General features: G+C 41.5%; 1 protein-coding gene across 1 annotated transcript in view; it reads left to right on the forward strand.

Annotated features, from left to right (window-relative positions):
* The window catches only part of LOC105475557 (succinate dehydrogenase complex assembly factor 3), a 74,792-nt gene that overhangs the window by 33,510 nt on the left and 14,261 nt on the right, over positions 1-27,021 (forward strand). The window lies entirely within an intron of this gene.

Here is a 27,021-nt window from a genome sequence, read left to right on the forward strand (position 1 = left end):
GTAATATGCATTTAAGTTTCCTACAAGTCTTTTCATGGCTTGATCATTTCTTTTTAGCTCTGATTAATATTTCATTGTCTGGATGTACTACAGTTTGTCCATCTACCTACTGGAGGATATCCTGGTTGCTTCCAAGTTTGTCAATTATGAATGAAGCTTCAGTAAACATCTGTTTGCAGGTTTTTGAGTATACATAATTTTTCAACTTCTTTGGATAAATACCAAGGAATGCAATTGCTGGATCATATGGTAAGAGTAATGTTTAGTTTTGTAAGAAATTGTAAAGTGTCTTCCAAAGTGGCTGTACCATTTTACATTTCCACCAGCAGTGAATGAGAGTTTCTATAGCATATCCTTGCCAGCGTTTTGGTGGTTTCAGTGTTTTGGATGTTGGCTGTTTTAGTTAAGGTGTATAGTGATATCTCATTGTGTTTTAATTCTCATTTTCCTAATTGTCACGTGTGTCTGTGTGAAGAGACCACCAAAAAGGCTTTGTGTGAGCAGCATGGCTGTTTATTTCACCTGGGTGCAGGCAGGCTGAGTCTGAAAAGAGAGTCAGCAAAGGGTAGTGGGATTACCATTAGTTCTTACAGGTTTTGGGATAGGCGGTGGAGTTAGGAGCAATGTTTTGTGGGCAGAGGGTGGATCTCACAAAGTATATTCTCAAGGGTGGGGAGAATTACAAAGAACCTTCTTAAGAGTGGGGGAGATTACAAAGTACATTGATCAGTTACGGTGGGGCAGAAACAAATCACAATGGTGGATTGTCATCAATTAAGTCTATTTTCACTTCTTTTGTGAATCTTCAGTTGCTTCAGGCCATCTGGATATTGCAGGTCACAGGGGATATGATGGTTTAGCTTGGGCTCAGAGGCCTGACATTCCTGTCTTCTTAATAAGAAAAGCAAGTTGGGCGCGGTGTCTCACGCCTGTAATCCCAGCACTTTGGGAGGCTGAGGCAGGCAGATCACAAGGTCAGGAGATCAAGACCATCCTGGCTAACACGATGAAACCCCCATCTCTACTAAAAATACAAAAAAATTAGCCAGGCGTGGTGGCGGGTGCCTGTAGTCCCAGCTACTCGGGAGGCTGAGGCAGGAGAATGGCGTGAACCTGGGAGGCGGAGCTTGCAGTGAGCTGAAATCGCGCCACTGCACTCCAGCCCGGGTGACACAGCGAGACTCTTGTTAAAAAAAAAAAAAAACACGAAAAAGAAAGGCAAAACAAAATAGTGGTGAAGTGTTAGAGCAGCAAAAAATTTTGGGGGTGATATGGAGAGATAATGGGCAGTGTTTCTCAGGGCTGCTTCGAGTGGGATTAGGGGCAGTGTGGTAACCTACAATGGGAGAGATTCAACTGAAGAAAGATTTCGGGGTAACGGGTGATATTGTGGGGTTGTTAGAAGGAGCATTTGTCATATAGAATTATTGGTGATGGCCTGGATATGGTTTTATATGAATTGAGAAACTAAGTGAAAGACACAAGGTCTGAATAAAAGAGGGAGAAAAATAGGGATTAAAGGACTAAGAATTAGGAGTACCCAGGACATCCAATTAGAGAGTGTCCAAGGGTGTTCAACGTTATTTTTTGCTTGGATGGCGAGTTTTTGGGTTCTATCCTTGAGTTTTTTTATGTTGTCATATACCAGGCCAGATTAATTTAGGTAAAAACAACACTCTTCATTTAAAAATTGTTACAGAGTCCTCCTTTTTCAGCAGTGAGTAAATTGAGGTCTCAGTGGTTCTGGAGGACAACTGCAGCTAAAGAGTCAACCTGGACTTGGAGAACAGATAAAGTTTGTGATATGTCTGTAATGCTAGCAGAGAAGTCATTAGGCTGCGGAATGTTGTGACAGAGGTTGAGATGCCTGCTATTCCAGTTCCAAGTGCAATAGTGGAGGCAGAAAGTCCTAGACCCACAAGTAAAGGGATTGGTGGGATGACTCTTTTTTTTGTCATGTTGGTGTCATGAGGGGGACAGGCAGTTCATTCCCATCTGCAAACTGGATTTGGGGGGTAAGGAAGACTAGAGTACATGTGCCCATCCAGTTGGCAGGTAGGCACATGTAGGTGGAAGAGACACGTAAAAAGAAGAGACCTTGTATCAGGCAGAACTGGAAATGTAAAGTGAAAAGGTGAGAGGGTGTACTGAAAGAGGAATCCTACACCCAAAATCCTAGAGATCCAGCAAGGGCAGCAGCCATTAGAGGTTGTGATGGGGATTGATGGTGCAAGTGCATAGTGAGAGGGATTCGTCTTTCATGGTGTATGAGAAAGCGCGTAGTGTCTACAAGTAACCTTGCACTGCTATTCATGGGGCTGGGTATAAGCAAGCAAGAGGAGGGGCTAGGAGGAGATTCAGATGAGCAGGAGGAGGGTAGCCAAGGATGGAGTGAGATGCAGGGTAGGTATCTTCCTAAACAATAGTGACTGCCAGTGTTTTTTAGTTTGTCAGTAATGATAGAGGGCTTATCAGTAACGCGAAGTTGGAATGTTCTCATCCGTTTGGTCATGTGTGTGGCTGGGTTCTGGAGATAAAGAGTAAAGGAACATTTGGACAGTGGAAGGTTGCCTAAAGGTTTACCTTGTGTGAGATTCCAGTAGGCTGTTGTCGGGGGATGCATAAAGGAGCAGCAACAGGGATAGCTGTTTGTGTGGTTAGGGGTCCAAATTTGGGGGGTGGGGTGGAATTGACATAAGGAGAAAGGTGCCATAAATAGATGCGGAGAAGTGTGGCAGCTTGTTGGTGTGAAATGTCTGGGGAGTTCTCACCAAATTTGTCTAGAGGGTAACAGAGGTTCCTCAGGTGGGTAAAGATGAGGGCTATTAAAGGAGGTTCTGAGGTGCAGGGAGATGGGAGAGGTAGCCCAGTTGGCCTGTAGAGTGGGGATAGCTGTGTACGAGCAGGAAGAAAGGGAAACGCATAGCCAACAGTTCTTTGCTAGAGAAGGATTGGAGGCAGTGAGGAGAGAATGGGTGAGATTGACAGTATGCTGGAGGTAACTAGGGAGCGGTAGAGAGTGGCATAAGAATGGGAATGAGATTAAGAGTGAGTATAAAAGTAAACAATAGAACTTCATCAGGGTGGAAGTATTGGAGGGTGCCCTGTCAGCAAAGATCATCTGTCCACTCCAAGAGGGAGTCAAGAGTGGCAGTTAGGGGATAGCCAGGAGACATCAGCTGTGATGACTTGGAGAAACAATGTAAACCGGCAGTGTAAACAAGAGCAGGTCATTTATGAGTAGTTGAGAATGGTGAATAGGAGTATGACTAGACAGAATATGGTAGAGATGACAAGTTTTTGGGGCGCAGTCCAAGTAGTGGGGGTGACTGCATAAAGCCCTGTTGCAACGAGTAGGGCAAGGATGGATAGACCTAATAGAATGAAAAGATATATATTAGGCTCGTAAGGGTTATTATTGTTCTTCAGAAATGCGAGTGAGTTTAAGGGAAGTAGGGGAGAGTACTTGAGACTTCCAGGAGGAAGAGGAAATATCAGGCTGGCTGTTTGATGGACACAGCTTTTTTCTGGAACAGCGAAGTCAGTGGGGAGGGTCTTGCAGGCGGATGGCGGTTGGGGTACTATAGATGATTAAGTAGGGTCCATTCCATCTAGGTTGTAGAGTTTAAGGGGTCAGATTCTTTTTTTTTTTTTTTTTGAGATGGAGTCTCGCTCTGTCGCCCAGCCTGGAGTGCAGTGGCACAATCTCGGCTCACTGCAAGCTCTGCCTCCTGGTTTCGCGCCATTCTCCTGCCTCAGTCTCCCGAGTAGCTGGGACTAGAGGCGCCCGCCACCACGCCCGGCTAATTATTTTTTTATTTTTAGTAGAGACGGGGTTTCACTGTGTCAGCCAGGATGATCTCGATCTCCTGACCATGTGATCTGCCCGCCTCAGCCTCCCAAAGTGCTGGGATTATAGGCGTGAGCCACCGCTCCCGGCCGAGGGGTCAGATTCTTAACAAGAACTGATCGTCTAGCCAGGGTGTCTTCATATGGCTGGGCATCTGGAGTGGGCAAGAGAAGATTAGCAGCCTGGCAAATTTCCTGTCTAGCCTGCTGGAGGACTGGAAGATAGTCACCTAGAGGGCTGGTGTCTGGGATGAGGCTGGGGCTAAGTAAGAAAGTACATCCATATAAAAGTTCAAATGGACTGTAACCTGTAGCATCTTGAGGACAGGCTCTAATTCTGAGAAGGGCAAGAGGTAAAAATACTGTCCAGTCCTTTTTAAGTTGGAGGCTGAGCTTGGTGAGGTGTGTCTTTAAAAGACCATTAGTCCGTTCTACCTTCCCTGAAGATTCAGGATGGTAAGCGGTATGAAGGTTTCACTGAATGCCAAGAGCCTGAGAAGCTGCTTGGGTGATTTGACTAATAAAGGCCGGTCCGTTATCAGACTATATAGAGTTGGGAAGGCCAAACCAAGGAATTATATCTGACAGAAGAAACGACCACAGTGGCCTTCTCAGACCCTGTGGGAAAGGCCTCTACCCATCCAATGAAAGTGTCTACCAAGAGGTATTTTAGTTTCCTGACTCAGGGCATCTGAGTAAAGTCAATTTGCCAGTCCTGGGCAGGGGCAAATTCCCGAGCTTGATGTGTAGGGAAGGGAGGGGGCCTGAACAATCCCTGAGGAGTAGTAGAATAGCAAATGGAACACTGAGAAGTGATTTCCTTGAGGATAGATTTCCACGATGGAAAGGAAATGAGAGGTTATGAAATGAGGATAGAATAGAATTGGCCTGTGAGGCTGAAAGGAGATATTTTCCTTGTCCAAGAACCATTTGCCTTGTGTGGGAAGAGATTGATAGGTGGAAGTTTCAGTGGGAGAGTAGCTGGGAGTGACCAATGATAAGGAGAAAAACTGGCCACGAGGGACAGAAGTTGGAATGCTAGCATGCAGCATAAGCGTTGCCCTGAGCGATGGGATCTGATGCCTTTTGGTGACCCTTGCAGTGTATGATCCAGCTTCCTTTGGAAGTAAAGCAGCCTTGAGAAGAGTTTTTATTAAAGAAGCATTAGTGATGGAGGACCTTGCGTAGTGAGGAAAGCTCTTTCAGCCCGTGTAACAGCATGCTGGTACAGGATATGGAAGGCATATTTAGAGTCAGCATAAATATTGACGTGTAATTCCTTTGCAAGAGTGAGGGCTTGAGTTAAGGCAATGAGTTTGGCTTGCTGAAAGGTAGTTGGGTGGGGGGCAGAGCGGTAGCCTCAATGATAGATGCGGAAGATACTATAGCACAGCCTGCCTTTGCTGGTGTATGGCGATTAGGCCTGGTGGAACTGCCATCAATAAACCAGGTGTGATCAGGGTGAGGAACAGGAAAGAAGGAAATATGGGGAAATGGAGTGAATGCCAGGTGTATCAGAGAGATACAGTCATGGGGGTCAGGTGTGGTATCAGGAATAATGTGGGAGGACGGATTGAAGTCTGGGCCAGGAACAATGGTAACTGTGGGAGACTCAATAAAGAGTGAGTACAGCTGAAGGAGCTGGGGAGCAGAAAGCATTTGTGTCAGGTGTGAGGAAGAAAATAGATTTCGGAAGTTTTGAGAACTGTAGAGAGTGAGTTGAGCATAGTTTGTGATTTTGAAGGCCTCTAAAAGTATCAGGGCGGTGGCAGCCGCCACATGGAGACATGATGGCCAACCTAAAACAGTAAGGTCAAGTTGTTTGGACAAAAAGGCTACAGGGCACGGTCCCGGTCTTTGTGTAAGAATTCCTACTGCATGACCCTGCACTTAGGCTGTGTGTAATGAAAAGGGTTGGGATGACTTAGGGAGAGCTAGTGTGGGAGCAGTCGCTAAAGCTGTCTTCAAGGAACAGAAAGAGGAGTGGGGAAAGGATTTAGGATCTATAGGGTCAGCTAGATTTCCTTTTGTGAGTTTATATAATGGTTTTGTTAGGGTGGCAAAACCAAGTATCCAAAGGCAAAAGTATCCAACCATGCCTAGGAAGGAAAGGAGTTGTTTTGTAGAAGGGGTTGGGGTTTGAGAGATCAGTCGGACACGATTGGCAGGGAGAGCACGTGTGTTTTTATGAAGAATTATGCTGAGGTAGGTAACGGATGGAGAAGAAATTTGAGCTTTGGAGGGGGATAACCAATATCCATTGGAGAATAAATGTTGAAGCAGCAGGAGGGTGTCTTGTTGAGAAGATTCAAAGGAGGGGCTACAAAGTAGAAGGTCATCAATATATTGAATAAGGTGAGAAGCAGAGGGGTGGAAAGAAAGTAAATCATGAGAAAGAGCTTGGCTGAAGTAATGAGGGCTGTCCCTGAAACCTTGCAGCAGTACAGCCCAGGTAAGCTGCTGGGACTCATGGGTATCAGGGTCAGTCCAGGTAAAAGCAAAGAGAGACTGGGATGAGGGGTGTAGGGGAATAGTGAAAAAAAGCATCTTTAAGATCAAGAATAGAATAGTGAGTTGTGGAGGAAGGTATTGAGGACAAAAGAGTGTACGGGTTGGGCACCACAGGGTGGATAGGCAAAACAATTTGGTTGATAAGACGCAGATCCTGAACTAACCTGTAAGCCTTGTCCAGTTTTTGAACAGGTAAAATGGGAGAATTGCAACAAGAATTTATAGGTTTTAGAAGCTCATGCTGTAGCAGGTGAGTGATAACAGGCTTTAATCCCCTTAAAGCCTGTTGTGGGATGGGGTACTGGTGTTGAGCAGGGTAAGGGTGATTAGGTTTTAATGGGATAGTAATGGGCATGTGATTGGTTGCCAGGGAGGGAGTGGAGGTGTCCCATACTTGTGGGTTAAGGTGGGGGGATACGAGAGGAAGATGCAAAGGAGGCTTTGGGTTGGGAAGAAGGGTGGCAATGAGATGTGGCTGTAGCCCAGGAATAATCAGGGAAGCAGATAATTTGGTTAAAATGTCTCAGCCTAATAAGGGAATTGGGCAGGAGGGGATAACTAAAAAAGAGTGCATAAAAGAATATTGTCCTCGTTGGCACCTGAGTGGGGTAGTTTTAACGGGTTTTGAAGCTTGGCTATCAATACCCACAACAGTTATGGGGGCAAGGGAAACAGGCCCTTGAAAAGAAGGTCATGTGGAGTGGGTAGCCCCCACATCGATTGAACAGGGGACAGACTTACCTTCTACCGTAAGAGTGACCCGAATCTCGGTGTCCGTGATGGTCCAGGGGGCTTCCAAGGCAATCGGGCAGCGTCAGTCTTCAGCTGCTAAGCCGAGGAGATCTGGGAAGGAGTTGGCCAAGGAATGTTGGGTTGGGGATCCAGGGGCTTTAGGAGCAGTGGCAATGTGAGTTGGATAGTCTGACCTCCAGTAGGGTCCCGCACAGATGAGGCACGGCTTAGGAGGAATCCCGGGCTGCAGGCATTCTGAGGCCCAGTGGCCAGGCTTGTGGCATTTGAAGCAAGGTCCATGACGATATTTTGAAGGAGCCCCTGGGAGCTGTGGCTTGGATGTTCTGAAGTTCTTGTATGCTGTAGACATGGTTGTGGGTTGTCTTACAGTAGAGGGGAGACATGGTTGTGGGTTGTCTTACAGCAGAGGCAAGTAGCTGTAACTCAGAAATGCAATGGTGTCTGCCTACCTCCTCTATATTATTGTACACCTTGAAGGCGAGGTTGACTAATTCCTGTTTTGGGGTTTGAGGGCCGGATTCCAATTTTTGAAGCTTTTTTTATAATATCAGGAGCTGACTGGCTGATAAAATGCATATTACGAATAAGGCGGCCTTCTGGCCCCTCTGGGTCTAGGGCGGTAAAATGTCTTAAGGGTTGCTGCTAAGCGGGCCATGAACTGGGCTGGGTTTTCATCTTTACCTTGGGTAGTTTAAGCTTTGTAAGCTGCCTTTTTAAGCCCTTCAACTAGGCAGGAAACCATGTAATCTCGCCTAGCTATACCTGTGGAATCTGCCTGATAGTTCCATTGGGGATCTTCTCGGGGAACTGCTCTAATGCTTTCCTGGAGGTCTAGCTTATGAAGCCGGCGGTTATCAGTGTGAGATTGGGCTAGAGAAGAAACTCTTTCCTGTTCATCTGGGAAGAGGATAGAAGTTAGCATGACCTTTAAGTCATTCCAGGTAAAATTGTAGGACAGAGTTAGATATCGGAATTCCTGTATATATTTAGTGGGGTCTGATGAGAAAGAGCCCAACGCTGGCTGATTTGGGAAAGGTCTGTTAGAGAAAAAGGCATATGTACCCTGACTGTGCCTTCAGCTGCAGCCACCTCTCTGTAAGAGGAAATTGTTGGGCAGGTGGGGGAGAGCTAGTCGCAGAACGAAACTGTAAACCAGACTAGGTGTGGGGAGGGGAGGTAATAGAAGGGTTACAGGGTGAGGGAGCAGAGGCTGAAGAGTTGGAGCCTGATACAGCCTGGCGGGGAGCAACCTGAGGAGGAGCAGTCTGGGGAAGAGGTGAGAGGTCAGATGGGTCAGTAGAAAAGGAAGACTCACAAGACTCAGCGACACTTGGGGTTGGGACCGAAGGGACAGGCAGGAGGGAAAGGAGGAGGATGTGGGATGAGTCACCTTGGGAACAGATACTAGGGAGGGAATGAAGTGTGAAAAATGCCTGGACATAAGTCACCTCAGACTATTTGCCCATTTTCAGCAAAAATTATCTAGGTCTCTTAGGATGTGTTATGCCCAGACCATTTGTTCCCCAAAGAAGACCACCAGAGTCCAGAGTCAAAGCCAAGCGGCAAGGATCTTTTACTGCAAGTTCGAACTTGGTCCCTCCCTTCCACAGCATACAAGAGGGCCCCGAACAATGCGAGTGCTTGCTTTTTATAGCCCAAGGTAAATAGGATAGTAAGGTTACAGAGGAACAAAGGAATTCTTTTGGTTACAGCATTACAATTGGTTTACATTTTAAGTTATACATTTAGCAGTTTTCTATTGGTTCCCGTGCTTTCAGTAAAACCACAAACGGCTGTGTCCTTATCGGGGACTTTTCCAGGTGGTGTTTATACTGGGCTCAGGAAATTGAGAGATATATGGTGGGATGTGTTTGTACTGGGCCTGTTTGTGTTGAGCCCGGGGCTGAGGAATGTGCTTTGTGTTGAGCCCGGGGCTGAGGAATGTGTCCGATTTCTTTCAGATGGAGAAATCAAAAGTTCCATTTTCTGGCCATTTAGAACCATTGTGGAGTTTGTATTGGGGCCAAGCAGTGTTGCAGAAGAAAATCAGATGCTTAGATTTTAGGTCAGGTGAGAGTTGAGGTTTTAAGTTGAGAACACAGGCTAAGGGAGAAGAAGGAGGAATGGAGGGTGGAAGGTTGCTCATAGTAAAGGAAGCAAGTTTAAAGAAAAGGGTAGAGACACGGAGAAGGGGGTGGGGAGCATCCAAAGCAGGTGTCCCCACAATTGACTTGCCACCAAGGGAATGTGGGTGAATGACCAAGGCAGGCACCCTGTGGTGATCAGGCACTGGTGGAATGTGGGTGAATAATCAGGCAGGCATCCCCGCAGTGATTAAACACCGAGGGAAGACTGTCTTCCAGAGTTCGTGACCGGCGCCAGAGTTTTGGGTCCACAGATAAACTGTGTCTCCTTTGTCTCTACTAGAGAGGAAAAAGAACAGGAATTGGAAGGACAGGGAGATTGACAGGTAGCGAGAGAGGCTGGAGAAGAGAGTGAAAAGACTGCTTACACGATTTGAAATTGGTGCGATGTTCCTTGGGCTGGTGGGTCTGAGAACCTGAGGTCGTAGGTGGATCTCTTCACGGAATGAGGGTGAGGACAGCAGACTTGTCTCCCGAAGGAGTCCCTCTGACCCGGGTGTTCGGCACCAATTGTCACGCAAGTCCGTGTGAAGAGACCACCAAACAGGCTTTGTGTGAGCAACAAGGCTGTTTATTTCACCTGGGTGCTGCCGGACTGAGTCCGAAAAGAGTCAGCAAAGGGTGGTGGGATTATCATTAGTTCTTATAGGTTTTGGGATAGGCAGTGGGATCTCACAAAGTACATTCTCAAGGGTGGGGAGAATTACAAAGAACCTTCTTAAGGGTGGGAGAGATTACAAAGTACATTGATGAGTTAAGGTGGGGCAGAAAAATCACTATGGTGGATTGTCATCAGTTAAGGCTATTTTCACTTCTTTTGTGAATCTTCAGTTGCTTCAGGCCATCCGGATGTATACATGCAGGTCACAGGGGATATGATGGCTTAGCTTAGGTAAAGAGGCCTGACACTAATGACTACAGTTGATGATGAACATTTTGTGCTGCTTATTTTTCACCTTTATATTGTCTTTGGTGAAATGTCTGCTCATTTTGCCCATTTTCCAATTGGATTTTTTCTTTTTCCTATTTTGAGAATTTTTGATACCTTTAAATACTAGCCCTTTGTCATTTATGTGGTTTGCAAATATTTTCTCCTAGTCTGTAGCTTTTTTTGGTTTTTTTTTTGGTTTTTTTTTTGTTTTTATCCTTTTAAGTCTTTTTCGAAGCAGAAGTTTTAAATTTTGATGAAACCCAATTTATCATTTTTTTGTTTTTGGGGTTATTCTTTTGGTGTCAAGTATAAGAACTCTTTACCTACTTCTAGGTCCTGAAGATTTGCTCCTGTTTTGTTTTTATTTTTGATAATTTTATGTTTTACATTTAAGCCCATGATCTATTTTGAATTAACTTTTCCATATGATTCAAAGTTTTAGGTCAAGGTTTACTTATTTATTTAGTTTTGCTTAGGGATATCCAGTTGCTTCAGCATAATTTGTTAAAAGACTATTTCTCCTGCATTTAATTACTTGGGTACCTTAGTAAAAAATCAGTTAGGCATATTTGTCAGCCTAGTGTTTTCTTTCTATTCCATGTCTATTAGCTGTCACACTGTCTTGTTTCCTGTGGCAATACATTAATCCTTAACATCAGAGTTACTCTTTTCACTTAATTCATCTATTTCAGAATTGTTTTGGCTATATTAGAACCTTTATTTTCCACTATATATTTTATAATAAGCTTGTCTTTATCTACAAAAAACATATCTGGGATTTTGATTGGAATTGAATTAAACTATAGAGGTCAGTTTGGGGAGCATTAATATATTTTCTGTGCTGAATTGCTTCGGTTTTAAAATTAAAATTTAAATTAAAATGAAATCAAGAATTGAGTTCCTCGTTCAGTCTCAGTAATCATGTTTCAAGTGCTCAGTAGTCATCTTGGTTTGTGGCTTCTCTATTGGACAGTGTAGCTCTGGACTCCTGTGCCTACTGGTCCTTGTTTCTTGAACACCTTCCTTTGATTTAGCTTGGCCAACTTCTTATCCTTTTAGATTCAGCTTAGATGGCACATTTTCCTGGAAACCTTTTCTGCCCCATGCCTCATTTCTCAGCCCAAGTGCTCCTATTGAACTCTGTTCATTTCTATTTGTGGCAGTTATTATGCACTTGCTGCTCTTCATTATATTGTGTGGTGATTAACTGCCTTATTACTTGTGTGTTTTTCCACTAAATTATAAGCTGCTTTAAATCAGAAATTGTGAGATCATCTTTATATCCCTAGCACTTGATATTTAGTGTATATACAATAAGTAACTGGGGATATATGGACACAGTAGTATCACATCTAGTTATTTATATGGTGACTACTTATTTTCTAGAATTGTAGTCTCTAAACTTTTGGAGCATATATTAATCATGTGTATATATATTATAAATTCTGAACTGTCTTATCATTAGCTGATATCTGAAGCATGATACATTACCTAGTGGGGAGTATTCATTAATAACAGTAGATATCAATTTGCATTCCAAGTAGTCTTCTTGATATTTTTGAAAGTTTTAGGTTGTTTTTAGACTTAATTATATTGCCACTTTTTTAAAAAGTATGGTACATTTGTCATAACTAATGAACTAATATTGACACATTATTACTAACTAAAGTCCATTCTTGTTCACATTTAGTCTTTTATTCACATTAACTTAGGTCATTAGCCTAATGACCTTTTTCTGTTCCCGGATTCCACCCAGGAGATCACATTATATTTAGTTGTCATGTCACCTTAGCCCTCTAGGCAGTGACAGTTTCTCAGTCTTTCCCTGTTTTTGATGACCTTGACAGTTTTGAAGGTACACATAGTATTTTGTAGAATGTCCCTCAATTGGGATTTGTCTAATGTCTTTCTCTTTTTTTTTTTTTTTTTTTTTTTTTTTTTTTTGAGACAGAGTCTCGCTCTGCCGCCCAGGCTGGAATGCAGTGGCCGGATCTCAGCTCACTGCAAGCTCCGCCTCCCGGGTTCACGCCATTCTCCTGCCTCAGCCTCCCGAGTAGCTGGGACTACAGGCGCCTGCCACCTCGCCCGGCTAGTTTTTTGTATTTTTTTAGTAGAGACGGGGTTTCACCGTGTCAGCCAGGATGGTCTCGATCTCCTGACCTCGTGATCCGCCCGTCTCGGCCTCCCAAAGTGCTGGGATTACAGGCTTGAGCCACCGCGCCCAGCCTAATGTCTTTCTCATGAAAAAATTGGGGTTATGAGTTGTTGGGAGGAAAACCATAGAGGTAAAGTGCCATTCCCACCATATCAGGTGTACATTATTGCCATTGTTTTTACCTCATTAATGTGGCTGATGAGCTTGCACTAATAGTTGGAAAAGTATTCTCCACTGTTTTCTTCTTTTGCTTGTGCTTGCATTATTAATATTGTCTTAGAACATTTCTTATGGGCATCTTTTGAAGTTATCTGTGCATTTTAGGGGTCAGTTTAATTAAACTAGATAACATAAATTTAAATCCATTTAACTGACATATCAAACTGTAGCACATATAAATACCATACATCAAAAGCAAATACAGGGGTATAGGTGGAGTTTTCTTCAGTGCAGGGGAGTAGGATAACTTCTGTTTTTCCCTCATATTATTTATTGCATGTATTCTACATGACCTAGACGGTATGTTACACAGTCATAAGGATGTTAAAGATAATCTATAAATATTAATAAAAAAATTCCTCTTTTTAAATTTTTTTTATATATACATATATTTTGGAGTGAATTTTTTTTTTAATTATACTTTAAGTTCTGGAGTACATGCGCACAACATGCAGGTTTGTTACATAGGTATACATGTGCCATGTTGATTTGTTGCACCCATCAACTCATCATTTACATTAGGTATTTCTCTTAATGCCATCCCTCCCCCAGCCCCCCACCCCCTGACAGGCCCCTCCCTGTGTCCATGTGTTCTCATTATTCACCTCCCACTTTTAAGTGAGAACATTCAGTGTTTGGTTTTCTAACCAGAAATTTTAAATAGGAATTCTATTATTTTTCCCCTTACCCTAGTGGATTGCCTTGCTGTGTATAATCGCTATCCCTGGGATACTGACAATTGACTCTGGACACTAATTGTCTAGTAGAGAACTAAAAGAATTTCAAAAGTCATCATTTTACTAGCTTCCTAAGTTGATTGTTTTTACATTCTCTAGACTTTTTCAAGTTAGACTTCTGTATGTGGTATCCTTGCTATGACAGTTCCCTTCTATTTCCTGACAAAAAAGATGGGTTGTATATTGGGGTTCTGACCTTGTAGTTAGTCAGAACCCTGGGAATCCTTATAGAAATACAATCATTGCTAGGTTACTTGTCTTAAAATTTTCTTTTGGGGGCTAGGTTAATTGAGAGAGCACTTTTAGCAGGCTAACAGTTTTATTTCCACGAATATAGAATATAAAAGCTTTTACCCATGAACCTTTTTTGTTGTTGTTTAATGTTTCCATTTCTTCTGATCCTATAAACATCTTAGTTTCCCCATGTTTTTTGTTTGTTTGTTTGTTTTTTTGAGACAAAGTCTCACTCTGTTGCCCAGGCTGGAGTGCAGTGGCGCAATCTTGGCTCACTGCAATCTCTGTCTCCCGGGTTCAAGCGATTCTCGTGCCCCAGCCTCCTGAGTAGCTAGGATTACAGGCACCTGCCACCACGCCTGGCTAATTTTTGTATTTTTAATAGAGATGGGGTTTCACCATGTTGGCCACGCTAGTCTCAGACTGACCTCAGGTGATCTACCCGCCTCAGCCTCTCAAAGTGCTGGGATTACAGATGTGAGCCACTGCACCCAGCGAGTTTCCCCATGTTTTTGAGTAATTCTTTGAAATGGAAATACGCATGACCAATGTCATTGGAAAAAAATGATTAAAAAATAATATAGACCATGATCACTATAAGAAACCCAGTGTATAGAATATGACCTTAAACTGTGATAAAATAGGACTAATAGGAGATTTTTAACTTTAGCAGACTTCTTAGGAATAAACTATTTCATTCTGTAATTAATTTAAAATACGTCAACTTATAAAAATTTGATTCGTGCAGCTTTAAAATTGTTACAGTGTAAGGCTCAAAGTAAATTATTGAAAAATATATACACATATGTAAACAACCTGCTTTTTTTCTTTTTTCTGTTTACTGTTGTTAGCAATTCAATGATATAAGGAAAGTATACTTGCTGAGATCCTAATTGAACAGAACATAGTATAAAGTTACGCATTTTTCTTTTAATAAGTTCTCTATTATTTTCCAGCAAAATGGCATACACGTCTTTTAGATTGCTTCAAGTCTGTATTATTCAAGTAATTAGTGGCAGCTTCTATAACAAATAATTCCAAAGTCTTAGTGGCTTAATATGATAAAAATGTATGTCTTGTTCTTAAAACATAGTTTGTAGATGTTCCTGTTGAGGCAGCTCTCCTGGGGGGAATCTCCTCTAAGCAGTGATGATAGAATCCAAACTTCCTTAACATTTTAGTCATGTAGCCGTGTGTATGACTTTTTAGATTTCCAGAAATATGTGGGTGGTTTTCAAAGCCCTTATTTGCCAGAGCATCTTATTCACCAGCTTTCCTCCCAGATCTTTTGGTTAGTCTGTTGTTTTCCCCCAATAACCCTTGCCCCAGGCAGCACTGACTAATGTATTTGCCTTACATATTTTTGTTGAAGTTTCCCAAATAGCCCCCTCAGCCCTGGGAGAGTTCTGAGTCAAGCAGGAGAAAGGCAGTCCCTTTGAGCTGTTCCTCCAGGAAATCACCAAATAAGTCATAACAAACAACCCCAATTTTTTTTTCTTTTTATTAAAGAATAAGGCCTATTCAGTTCCCTCTGGTACTGAGTATGTCTACCAGGAGTATGGGCTGATGTCTTCAAGGCCACTGCCAGGCCCTTTGAGCTGTTCCTCCAGGAAATCATCAAATAAGTCATAACAACCCCATTTTTTAAAATTTTTATTAGGCCTATTCAGTTCCCTCTGGTACTGATTATGTCTACCAGGAGTATGGGCTGATGTCTTCAATGGCACTGCTCATCTGGGGAACATGGAAGTAGATAAGAGTGAGTTAAAAAGCCACTATCCTACTGAGATTTAGTTCTTTTCTTGGCTAAACATTTACCTGGTTGCTGTAAGCTTTCCATTAGTTTCTGGAGTTTTGAGAAAGTTGAATCTGACAATTTTTGCCAGTTTATTTGTTGCTTTTTGGAAGGTTAGACCATTGGCGTTCTCTACTCTGTCATATTTGCTGCCATCTGATTTCTATGATTTTTGTCTGAGGATGGTAGTATCCCGATGACATTAGGAAAGGAAAGATAATGACAAGGATTTGTTAAGAATAGACTAATGGAAAAGTGTCCAAATGGAGATGCGCTGTAGGCAGTTGTAAATATGTGACTGTGGTGAAAGGCAGAGGTGGTCAGACTTGAGATTAGGTTTTGAATTTGGCAATGCTGAAGCTCTGGAACATAGAGTATTTGTGGAAGGAATAACAAATGGCTGCTGAAGTCTGAGCTTTGGAGAACAGTCAGTGTAGGTGCAATAAGACTTCTCTCTTTCTTTTTTAAGTAGGAAAATTATTTTTGGAAATTAGTATAAACAAACATTAATTTCTGCTTGTTTCAGTTTCTTTGTCATCTCTTTTAAAAAAAAGGACAGATGGTCCCCCACTTAACGATGGTTGGACTTAAGATATTCTTACTTTTACAGGGGTGCAAAAGTGAAACACATTTAGTAGAAACTGTGCTTTGCATTGTGATGTTTTCCTAGGCTAGTGATACACAGTGCGATAGCCTCTTGTGATGCTGGGCAGTGGCTGGGTCCCACTCAGCCACTCAGTCACAGTACTCTACTGTACCACACAGTACTCTACAACACAGTATACTGTGTTGCCAGTGTTATTTTGCCTGTCTGTAGGCTAATGTGAGTGTTCTGAGTATGTTTAAGGTAGCATAGGCTAAGCTATGATCTTGGGTAGGTGAAGTGTATTAAATTATTTTCCACTAATGGTATTTTTACCTTACAACGGATTTGTCAGGACACTACCCCATCATAAGTCAGCGAGCATCTATATAGTCTATGGGACTTGACTTCACAATTAGCTGCTGTTTGGTTGGGATTACATGAAGAATGATTGTAACAGTAAGTTTCTCTGCTAGTTTCTTATTTACTTGTTTATTTAATTATACTTTAAGTTCTGGGGTACATGTGCAGAATGTGCAGTTTTGTTACATAGGTATACACGTGCCATGGTGGTTTACTGCACCCATCAGCCCGTCACCTACATTAGGTATTTCTCCTAATGCTATCCCTCCCCTAAACCCCCACCCCGCAACAGGTCCCAGTGTGTGATGTTCCCCTCCCTGTGTCCGTGTGTTCTCCTTGTTCAGTTCCCACTTATGAGTGAGAATATGCGGTGTTTGGTTTTCTGTTCTTGTGATAGTTTGCTGAGAATGACAGTTTCCAGCTTCATCCATGCCCCTGCAAAGGACATAAACTTACCCTTTTTTATGGCTGCATAGTATTCCATGGTGTGTATGTGCCACATTTTCTTTATCCAGTGTATCATCGATAGACATTTGGGTTGGTTCCAAGTCTTTGCTATTGTGAATAGTGCTGCAGTAAACATACATGTGCATGTGCCCTTATAGTAGCATGATTTATAATCCTTTGGGTATATACCCAGTAATGGGATTGCTGAGTCAAATGGTATTTCTAGTTCTAGATCCTTGAGGAGTTGCTACACTGTCTTCCAGAATGGTTGAACTAATTTACACTCCCACCAACAGTGTAAAAACGTTCCTATTTCTCCACACATCCTCTCCAGCATCTGTTGTTTCCTGACTTTTTAATGATTGTCATTCTAACTGGCATGAGATGGTGTCTCATTGTGGTTTTGATTTGCATTTCTCTAATGACCAGTGATGATGAGCATTTTTTCATAGTCTGTTGGCTGCATAAATGTCTTCTTTTGAGAAGTATGTGTTCATATCCTTTGCCCACTTTTTGATGGGGTTGTTTTTTTCTTGTAAATGTGTTTAAGTTCTTTGTAGATTCTGGATATTAGCCCTTTGTCAGATGGATAGATTGCAAAAGTTTTCTCCTATTCTGTAGGTTTCCTGTTCACTCTTATGGTGGTTTCTTTTGCTGTCCTGAAGCTCTTTAGTTTAATTAGATCCCATTTGTCAATCTTGGCTTTTGTTGCCATTGCTTTTGGTGTTTTAAACATGAAGTCCTTGCTTATGCCTATGTCCTGAATGGTATTGCCCAGGTTTTCTTCTAGGATTCTTTATGGTTTTAGGCCTTAGTTTAAGTCTTTAATCCATCTTGAATTGATTTTTGTATAAGGTGTAAGGAAAGGGTACAGTTTCACATATGGCTAGCTAGTTTTTCCAACACCATTTATTAAATAGGGAATCTTTTCCCCATTGCTTGTTTGTGTCAAGTTTGTCAAAGATCAGATGGTTGTAGATGTGTAGTGTTATTTCTGAGGCCTCTGTTCTGTTCCATTTGTCTATATATCTGTTTTGGTACCAGTACCATGCTGTTTTGGTTGCTGTAGCCTTGTAGTATAGTTTGAAGTGAGGTAGTTTGATGTCTCCAGCTTTGTTCTTTTTGCTTAAGATGGTCTTTGCTATACCGGCTCTTTTTTGGTTCCATATGAAGCTTAAAGTAGTTTTTTCGAATTATGTGAAGAAAGTCAGTGGTAGCTTGATGGGGATAGCATTGAATCTATAAATTACTTTGGGCAGTATGGCCATTTTCATGGTATTGATTCTTCCTGTCTATGAGCATGGAATGCTTTTCTATTTGTTTGTGTCCTCTCTTATTTCTTTGAGCAGTGGTTTGTAGTTCTCCTTAAAGAGGTCCTTCATGTCCCTTGTAAGTTGGATTCCTAGGTATTTTATTCTCTTTGTAGCAGTTGTGAATGGGAGTTCATTCATGATTTGACTCTCTGTTTGTTATTGGTGTGTAGGAATGCTTATGATTTTTGCATACTGATTCTGTGTCATGAGACTTTGCTGAAGTTGCTTATCAGCTTAAGGAGATTTTGGGCTGAGACGATGGGGTTTTCTCAATGTACAATCATCTCATCTGCAAACAGGGACAATTTGACTTTCTCTTTTCCTATTTGAATACCCTTTATTTCTTCCTCTTGCCTGATTGCCCTGGCCAGAACTTCCAATACTGTGTTGAACGGGAGTGGTGAGAGAGGACATCCTTGTCTTGTGCCGGTTTTTGAAGGGAATGCTTCTAGCTTTTGCCCATTCAGTATGATATTGGCTGTGGGTTTGTCATAAATAGCTCTTACTATTTTGAGATACATTCCATCGATACCTAGTTTATGGAGAGTTTTTAGCATGAAGATGTGTTGAATTTTGTCGAAGGCCATTTTTGCATCTACTGAGATAATCATGTGGTTTTTGTCATTGTTTCTGTTTATGTGATGGATTCCATTTATTGATTTGCATATGTTGAACCAGCCCTGCATTCCAGGTATAAAGCTGACTTGATCTTGGTGAATAAGCTTTTTGATGTGCTGCTGGATTCGGTTTGCCAGTATTTTATTGAGGAGTTTTGCATCGATGTTCGTCAGGGATATTGGCCTGAAATTTTCTTTTTGTGTTGTGTCTCTGCCAGGTTTTGGTATCAGGATGATGCTGGCCTCATAAAATGAGTTAGGAAGGATTCCCACTTCTTCTGTTGGTTGGAATAGTTTCAGAAGCATTGGTACCAGCTCGTTTTTGTACCTCTGGTAGAATTCGGCTGTGAACCCCTCTGGTCCTGGACATTTTTTGGTTGGCAGGCTGTTAATAACTGCCTCCATTTCAGAACTTGTTATTGGTCTATTCAGGAATTTGACTGCTTCCTGGTTTAGACTTGGGAGGGTGGATGTGTCCAGGAATGTATCCATTTCTTGTAGATTTTCTAGTTTGTGTAGCGGTGTTTATAGTATTCACTGATGGTAGTTGGTATTTCTGTGGTATTAGTGGTGATATTCCCTTTATCATTTTTTTTTTTTTTGCACCCATTTGACTCTTTTATCCTTTCTTCTTTAGTAGTCTGGCTAGTGGTCTGTTTTGTTGATCTTTTCAAAAAACCAGCTCCTAGCTTCATTGATTTTTTTGAAGGGTTTTTTGTGTCTCTATCTCCTTCAGTTCTGCTTTGATCTTAGTTATTTCTTGTCTTCTGCTAGCTTTCGAATTTGTTTGCTGTTGCTTCCCTAGTTCTTTTAATTTTGATATTCGGGTCTCAATTTTAGATCTTTCCTGCTTTCTTTTCTGGGCATTTAGTGCCATAAATTTCCCTCTACACACTGCTTTAAATGTGTTCCAGTGATTCTGGGACATTGTGTCTTCGTTCTCATTGGTTTCAAAGAACATCTTTATTTCTGCCTTCATTTTGTTATTTACCCAGTAGTCATTCCAGGAGCAAGTTGTTCAGTTTCCGTGTAGTTGTGCGGTTTTGAGTGAGTTTCTTAATCCTGAGTTCTAATTTGATTGTGCTGTGGTCTGAGAGACTGTTATGATTTCCATTCTTTTGCATTTACTGAGGAGTGTTTTACTTCCAATTATGTGGTCAATTTTAGAATAATTGTGATGAGGTGCTCTGAAAAATGTATATTCTGTTGATTTGGGGGTGGAGAGTTCTGTAGATGTTTATTAGATCCTCTTGGTGCAGAGCTGAGTTCAAGTCCTGAATATCCTTGTTAATTTTCTGTTCATTGATCTGTCCAATATTGACAGTGGGGAGTTAAGGTCTCCCACTATTATTGTGTGGGAGTCTAAGTCTCTTTGTAGGTCTCTGAGAACTTGCTTTATGAATTTGGGTGCTCCTGTATTGAGTGCATTTATATTTAAGATAGTTAGCTCTTCTTGCTGCATTGATCCCTTTACCATTATGTAATGCCCTTCTTTGTCTCTTTTGACCTTTGTTGGTTTAAAGTCTTTTTTTTTTTTTTTTTTTTAATTTTTAGTGCAGTGCAATCTCGGCTCACTGCAGCCTCAGCCGTCTGGTTTCAAGAGATTCTCCTGCCTCATCCTCCCCAGTAGCTGGGATTACAGGTGCCGACCACCATGCCCGGCTAATTTTCATGTTTTTAGTAGAGACAGGGTTTCACCATATTGGCCATGCTGGTCTCAAACTCCTGACCTCGCGATCCGCCTGCCTCGGCCTCCCAATGTGCTAGGATAACAGGCGTGAGCCATAGCGTCCGGCCTAAAGTCTGTTTTATAAGAGATTAAGATTGCAACTCCTGCTTTTTTTTTTTTGCTTTCCATTTCCTTGGTAAATATTCCTCCATCCCTTTATTTTAAGCTTACGTGTGTCTTTGCATGTGAGATGGATTTCCTGAATACAACAGACTGATGAGTCTTGACTCTTTGTCCAATTTGCCAGTCTGTGTCTTTTAACTGGGCATTTAGCCCATTAACATTTGAGGCTAATATATTTATGTGTTAATTTGATACTGTCATTATTATGCTAGCTGGTTATTTTGCCCGTTAGTTGATGCGGTTTCTTCATAGTGTTGATGTTCTTTACAATTTGGTATGCTTTTTCAATGGCTGGTACCAATTGTTCCTTTCCATGTTTAGTGCTTCCTTTGGGAGCTCTTGTAAAGCAGGCCTGGTGGTGACAAAATCTCTCAGCATTTGGTTGTCTGTAAGGATTTTATTTCTCCTCTGCTTACAAAGCTTAGTTTGGCTGTATATGAAATTCAGGGTTGAAAATTCTTTTTTTTTGAGACACAGTCTTGCTCTGTTGCCAGACTGGAATGCAGTGGCACGATCTCAGGTCACTGCAACCTCCGCCTCCTGAGTTCAAGTGATTGCCCTGCCTCAGCCTCCCAAGTAGCTGGGATTATAGTCACGTGCCACCACGCCGGGCTGTTTTGTTTTTGTTTTTTTTTTTTATATTAGTGGAGACGAGGTTTCACTATGTTGGCCAAGATGGTCTCAATCTCCTCGCCCGCCTCAGCCTCCCAAAGTGCTGGGATTACAGGCATAAGCCACTGTGCAAGGCAAGGCCTCTTTTTTTTTTTTTTCTTTTTTTTTTGGAGACAGAGTCTTGCTGTGTCACCCAGGCTGGAGTGCGGCGGCACCATCTCGGCTCACTGCAACCTCCACCTCCCAAGTTCAAGGAATTCTCCTGCCTCAGCCTCCCAAGTAGGTGAGATTATAAGCAAGCGTCACCACACCCAGCTGATTTTTTTGTATTTTTAGTGGAGACGGGGTTTGACCGTGTTAGCCAGGATGGTCTCGATCTCCTGACCTCGTGATCCATCTGCCTTAGCCTCCCAAAGTGCTGGGATTACAGGCGTGAGCCACCGCGCCCGGGCCAGCCTCTTTTCTTTAAGAATATTGAATATTGTCCCCTACTCTCTTCTGGCTTGTAGGATTTCTGCAGAGAGATCTGCTCTTCGTCTCATAGGCTTCCCTTTGTCTCTGACTGCCCTGAACATTTTTTCCTTCATTTCAACCTTGGTGAATCTGACAATTATGTGTCTTGAGGTTGTTCTTCTTGACGAATATCTTTGTGGTGGTCTCTGTATTTCCTGAATTTGAATGTTGACCTGTCTTGCTAGGTTGGCGAAGTTCTCCTAGATAATATCGTGAAGAGTGTTTTCCAATTTGGGTTCCATTCTCGCCATCACTTTCAAGTACACCAAACGTAGGTTTGGTATTTTCACATAGTCCTGTATTTATTGGAGGCTTTGTTTGTTCCTTTTTATTCTTTGTTTTCTAATCTTGTTTATTTCATTAAGTTGATCTTCAATCTCTGAAGATCAGTTCAGCTATTGATACTTGTGTATTGATACTTGTGTATGCTTCTTCCGCTTGATCAGTTCAACTATTGATACTTGTGTATGCTTCATGAAGTTCTCATGCTGTTTTTCAATTCCATCAGGTCATTTATTTTCTTCTCTAAACTGGTTATTCTAGTTAGCAATTCATCCAACCTTTTCTCAAGGTTCTTAGCTTCCTTACATTGGGTTAGAACATGCTCCTTTAGCTCAGAGGAGTTTGTTATTACGCACCTCTGAAGCCTATTTCTGATTCGTCAAACTCATTCTCTGCCCAGTTTTGTTCCCTTGCTGGCGAGGAGTTGTGATCCTTTGGAGGAGAAGAGGCTTTCTGGTTTTTGCAATTTTCAGCCTTTTTGTGCTGGTTTCTCCCCATCTTCCTGGGCTATTGTAAATCTGATTTTAAAAGTTTTGATTTAAAATATATTTGATTTTAAAAAACAATTTAAAAATGATCCTTAGAAGCTCTGTTTTATTAGTGTTTATGAACATGTGCCACAGAAAGCCTTCTGTGGTTTTATTTGATTGTAAGAATTAAGAGAGCATGAATCAAAGCGGTCAAAAGTGAGTGGTATTGTAAGTACACCCATCTTTTTAGTATTAAGATAGATGTCTTTGTTTTACCTTGCAGGTAAGAAAGAGAGTGATTCTTATTTGTTGAAAAGGACTCAGGGACATCCCTTCCATGCTATTTCTTTTCATTAACCACTTAAAACGTTTCAGATTTATTATTAAACATCTAGAAATTCATGGCATTTGAGAGCAGAATAGTGTTTATGATAATTGCCCCCTTTCCCCAGGTATTTATGGTATTTCTTTTACGCAGACTGTATCTTCTGCATGGGCTGTGTACTTTCATAGGTGTTTGTGTGGAAATTGAGAGGATGTAGGCTTTGTGGAAGAAATCAGAAAAAGAAGAATGTTAAACCATTATAGCAGTAGTTCTCAAATTTTAAGTTACACCAGAAAAATCTGGAGAGCTTCTTATAACACAGATTCCTGGCCCCCCAATCCTATTGTCTCATTCAGTAGATCTCAAGATGAAACCTGAGAATGTGCATTTCTTGCAAATTCCAGGTAATGCTGATACTGACTTCTGTCTTAGAAATTTAAAGAGCAGAGATAAGGATGAACCAAGAAAACCGGAAGAAAGACTTCACTTCAGGAGGCGAAGGCAGGTTAGAAATGTATGAAACAGGGAATAGGACCCTGGCAAAATGGGGCCTAGTTCAGGAACTCCTATCCTACCTCCCAAAAAATATAAAGCATTCTTTCTAATTTTTTTTAAGTTTTATGTTTACATAGTCCTAAAAATCAGGTCGTATCAAAGCATTAAAAGCATCATTGCCTTGTCTCATCCCTTCTCATTTTTGTGTGTGTGCTTCCCAGAGGCAGTCATTTTATAAAACTAAGTCTTAAATCCCATGTTCAGATATTCAGTTGGGTACATCAGACACAGGAAGTATTTGGGCATGGTGGCATGTTAGCTGCTTGTGATTGGTTAAAGCTTGACTGTGATTGGTTGAAACTGGCTATTTGTTACAAAATTAGCTTGCAGTTTGTTACTTAGGACAGCCTCAGGCTAATGGCCTCCTGCTTGTTTAACAGACTGTATGGTGGCAAGGTAATTATTATCTCTGAACTAACGGTGTATTGGTTCATAGTTCTTAAAGGTGTATTGGTTCTTTTTTTTTTTTTAGGTATAATAGTGCTTTTTTTATTTTTATTTTTTTTTTTGGAGATGGAGTTTCACTCTTGTTGGCCAGGCTGGAGTGCTGTGGCGCAATGTCAGCTCACCACAACCTCCACCTCCCGGATTTAAGCGATTCTCCTGCCTCTGCCTCCTGAGTAGCTGAGATTATAGGTGTGCACCACCACGCCCGGCTAATTTTGTATTTTTAGTAGAGACGGGGGTTTCTCCATGTTGATCAGGCTGGTCTTGAACTCCTGACCCCAGGTGATCCACCCCTCTCGGCCTCCCAAAGTGCTGGGATTACAGGCGTGAACCACTGCGCCTGGCCGGTTCATAGTTCTTTTATATAGCTATGATTCATGCCCCAAGTCATCTTGAGGAGTTGTGTGAACCGCGCACACATCACACACACAGTGAATAACTAGCAATAGAGATTTGAAGTGAAACTGATCTACCAATGTGGGGATGGAGGGATGATAGACTAACGTAATTTCTCATAATTTGCGACATAATGAAGCAATATATTATTATACAAACAAAATTGCATAGTGAACTGAAACTATAGGAAAGATGGCTAGATAAACCTATTAGGGAACATAGTTTGAAATGATGTGTCATGGCTGTGATGAAAGTGTAATGGAAAACAATAGCTTGGAGTTCTTTGAATATAACTCGCTCTTTGAAAGATTAAACCCCCAACACTTTGGGAGGCCAGGGCGGGCAGATCACGAAGTCAGGAGATCGAGACCATCCTGGTTAACATGGTGAAACCCCATCTCTACTAAAATAATACAAAAAAAAATTAGCCAGGCCTGGTGGTGGGCGCCTCTAGTCCCAGCTACTCGGGAGGCTGAGGCAGGGGAATGGTGTGAACCCGGGAGGCAGAGCTTGCAGTGAGCTGAGATCACGCCACTGCATTCCAGCCTGGGAAACAGAGCAAGACTCCCCCCCCCCAAAAAAAAAATTAAACCATAGCTGGTTGAAAAGCAAAGAGACAGTGTCGCCATGAGAATCACCTTCCAAAAACAACAGTTTTTGTTAACAGTTTTGTTAGATTTATCATCTTTTGAGAAAGTGTACACATATATGATAGCTGCATTTTATTCTTTCAATAAAAATAAAAGTTAAAAAGTTGACGTAATTTTAATGGTGCAGTTTTTACATATGTACAGGGAAAGGAATAGAAGAAGGTATAGACAGCCTCAGAACTCCTTTTAGGTTAAATTTTTTAAGAGACCAGATTACACTTGTGTTTATACTGACAAATTTATTGACTTCAGATCAATTAGGGTATCTCAAAGGATTTTCCTTTTTTTTTTTTTTTTTTTTGCTTGTTTTCATTTTGATTACCAGTTAGCATTCCCTTAGCATGTTTTTTAGAGGTATTTACTTGAAAATCAACATTTGACTTTCAAATGTGGGATTAACGGGACTTTGCTGCCTTTTTAATAATACTTTTTTTGGGATTGAAGAATTTAAATGACTAGGTGAGATTTTGTAAAATGGTATAAAGGAGAAATAAACACCTCCAAATAATCATGTTTATACTAATGCTCACTGAGTATCCTCATTTTCTTGGGATAAACCCAGGTCTGAATTCTGATATTTAAATTTACAAGCTCATCCATTCAAACTTGTTGAAGTTGTATGTGTTTTTGTGAAATTGAAGAGGTTAGTACGCAGACTCCAAGGCTAAATTGGCAGTTTGCCTTGTAAAACAAAAATTGTCAGATGAATTGTGAATACAGGTTTTAGCTGGTCAGCACAGTTTACACATTTTATTCTCTTCCTTTTTTCTTTAATAAGTAGATATCAATGCCTGGTATTGTTAGACAGTGAAGGCATGTGGGTGTCTTGGCATGATCCTATGTCTTTAGGACTTTGCTGTCAGTATCAACAGTAAGAACTCTGCTATAAAAAACTGCGTAGAGTGCCAAGGGAGCATAGAGGCAAAGCTGGGGCAGGGGTACAGGTGTCCTCAACAAAATGACATTTGAACTGAGTCTTAAAATCTTACTCCATGAAGTAAATAAGGACATTCCAAATAGAGGGAGTATATGGCTGCTGATGCATGGATGGGTATAGAATATTTGGCAATGTAAACCAGAAACTATCTGAGACAAGTCTCAACCAATCAATTTAGCAGTTTTTTGTCAAAGTTAAGGACATGCTCGTGAAACAAATCTCAGGAGGTCCCGACATCATATGCCCTAGGTGGTTGGGCAACAGCTTGGCCTTATACATTTTAGGGGACATAAGACATCCGTAAATGCATGTAAGATGTACACTGGTTCAGTCTGGAAAACTGGGAGAACTCAAATTGGGGAGGGTAGGAGTTCCAGGTCTTAGGGGGATTCAAAGATTTTCTGATGGGCAGTTGGTTGAAAGAGTTAAAATGAATAAAAGGGAGTGTCTGGGTTAAGATAAGGGGTTGTGGAGAGGAAGGTTCTTGTTATGCAGATGAAATCTCCTGATAGCAGCTTTTGGAGAGAATAGATGGTAAGACAGAGTCTGTTCTGTTAGTTTTAAGGTTTCTGTTTTAATGTTAATGCTGGTCAGTTGTGCCTGAATTCCAAAGGGAAGAAGGTATGATGAGGCATGTCTGACCACCCTTTCCCATTATGGCCTGAACTAATATTTCAGGTTTACTTTAGAATGCCCTTGGCCAAGGGAAGGGGCCAGTTAGTTGGCAGGGAGCTTAGAATTTTATTTTGGGTTTACAGGAATTATAGGTAGTTTGTAATGATACTGGTGAAATAAGGAGCCAGATAAAGGACCTTATAGAATAGTAGAAATAATAATCGCCGTCTAAAAGTTATTCATTCAGCATAGAACAATGCATAATGGATTTTATGAGTAAGACTAAACTTAAAATGGATTTTATGTACTTTTTCCACTATAGTGTCTTGCTCAGGGCATCAAAATACTGATTTGACTGATCTACCCACTTTCTTTCTTGACAATGCTTGATAAAATTTTATAACTTTCAGTGATTTTTTTTTTCTTTTCATGCCAAGGCAGTTAAAGAGGAGTTAGGGTGGATTTACATGTAACCACCTGATACGGTTTGGATTTGTGTCCCCACCCAAATCTCATATCGAATTGGAGGAGGGGCCTGGTGGGAGGTGACTGGATTATAGGGGCAGATTTCCCCCTTGCTGTTGTCATGATAGTGAGTTCTCACAAGATCTGATGGTTTAAAAGTGTGTAGCGCTTCACCCCTTGGCTTGCTCTCTCACCTGCCGCTATGTGAAAAAGGTGCTTGCTTTTCGTTCATCTTCTGCTATGATTGTACA

The sequence above is a fragment of the Macaca nemestrina genome, chromosome 4 (genome assembly GCF_043159975.1).
Source record: "Macaca nemestrina isolate mMacNem1 chromosome 4, mMacNem.hap1, whole genome shotgun sequence".
Lineage (NCBI taxonomy): Eukaryota > Metazoa > Chordata > Mammalia > Primates > Cercopithecidae > Macaca > Macaca nemestrina.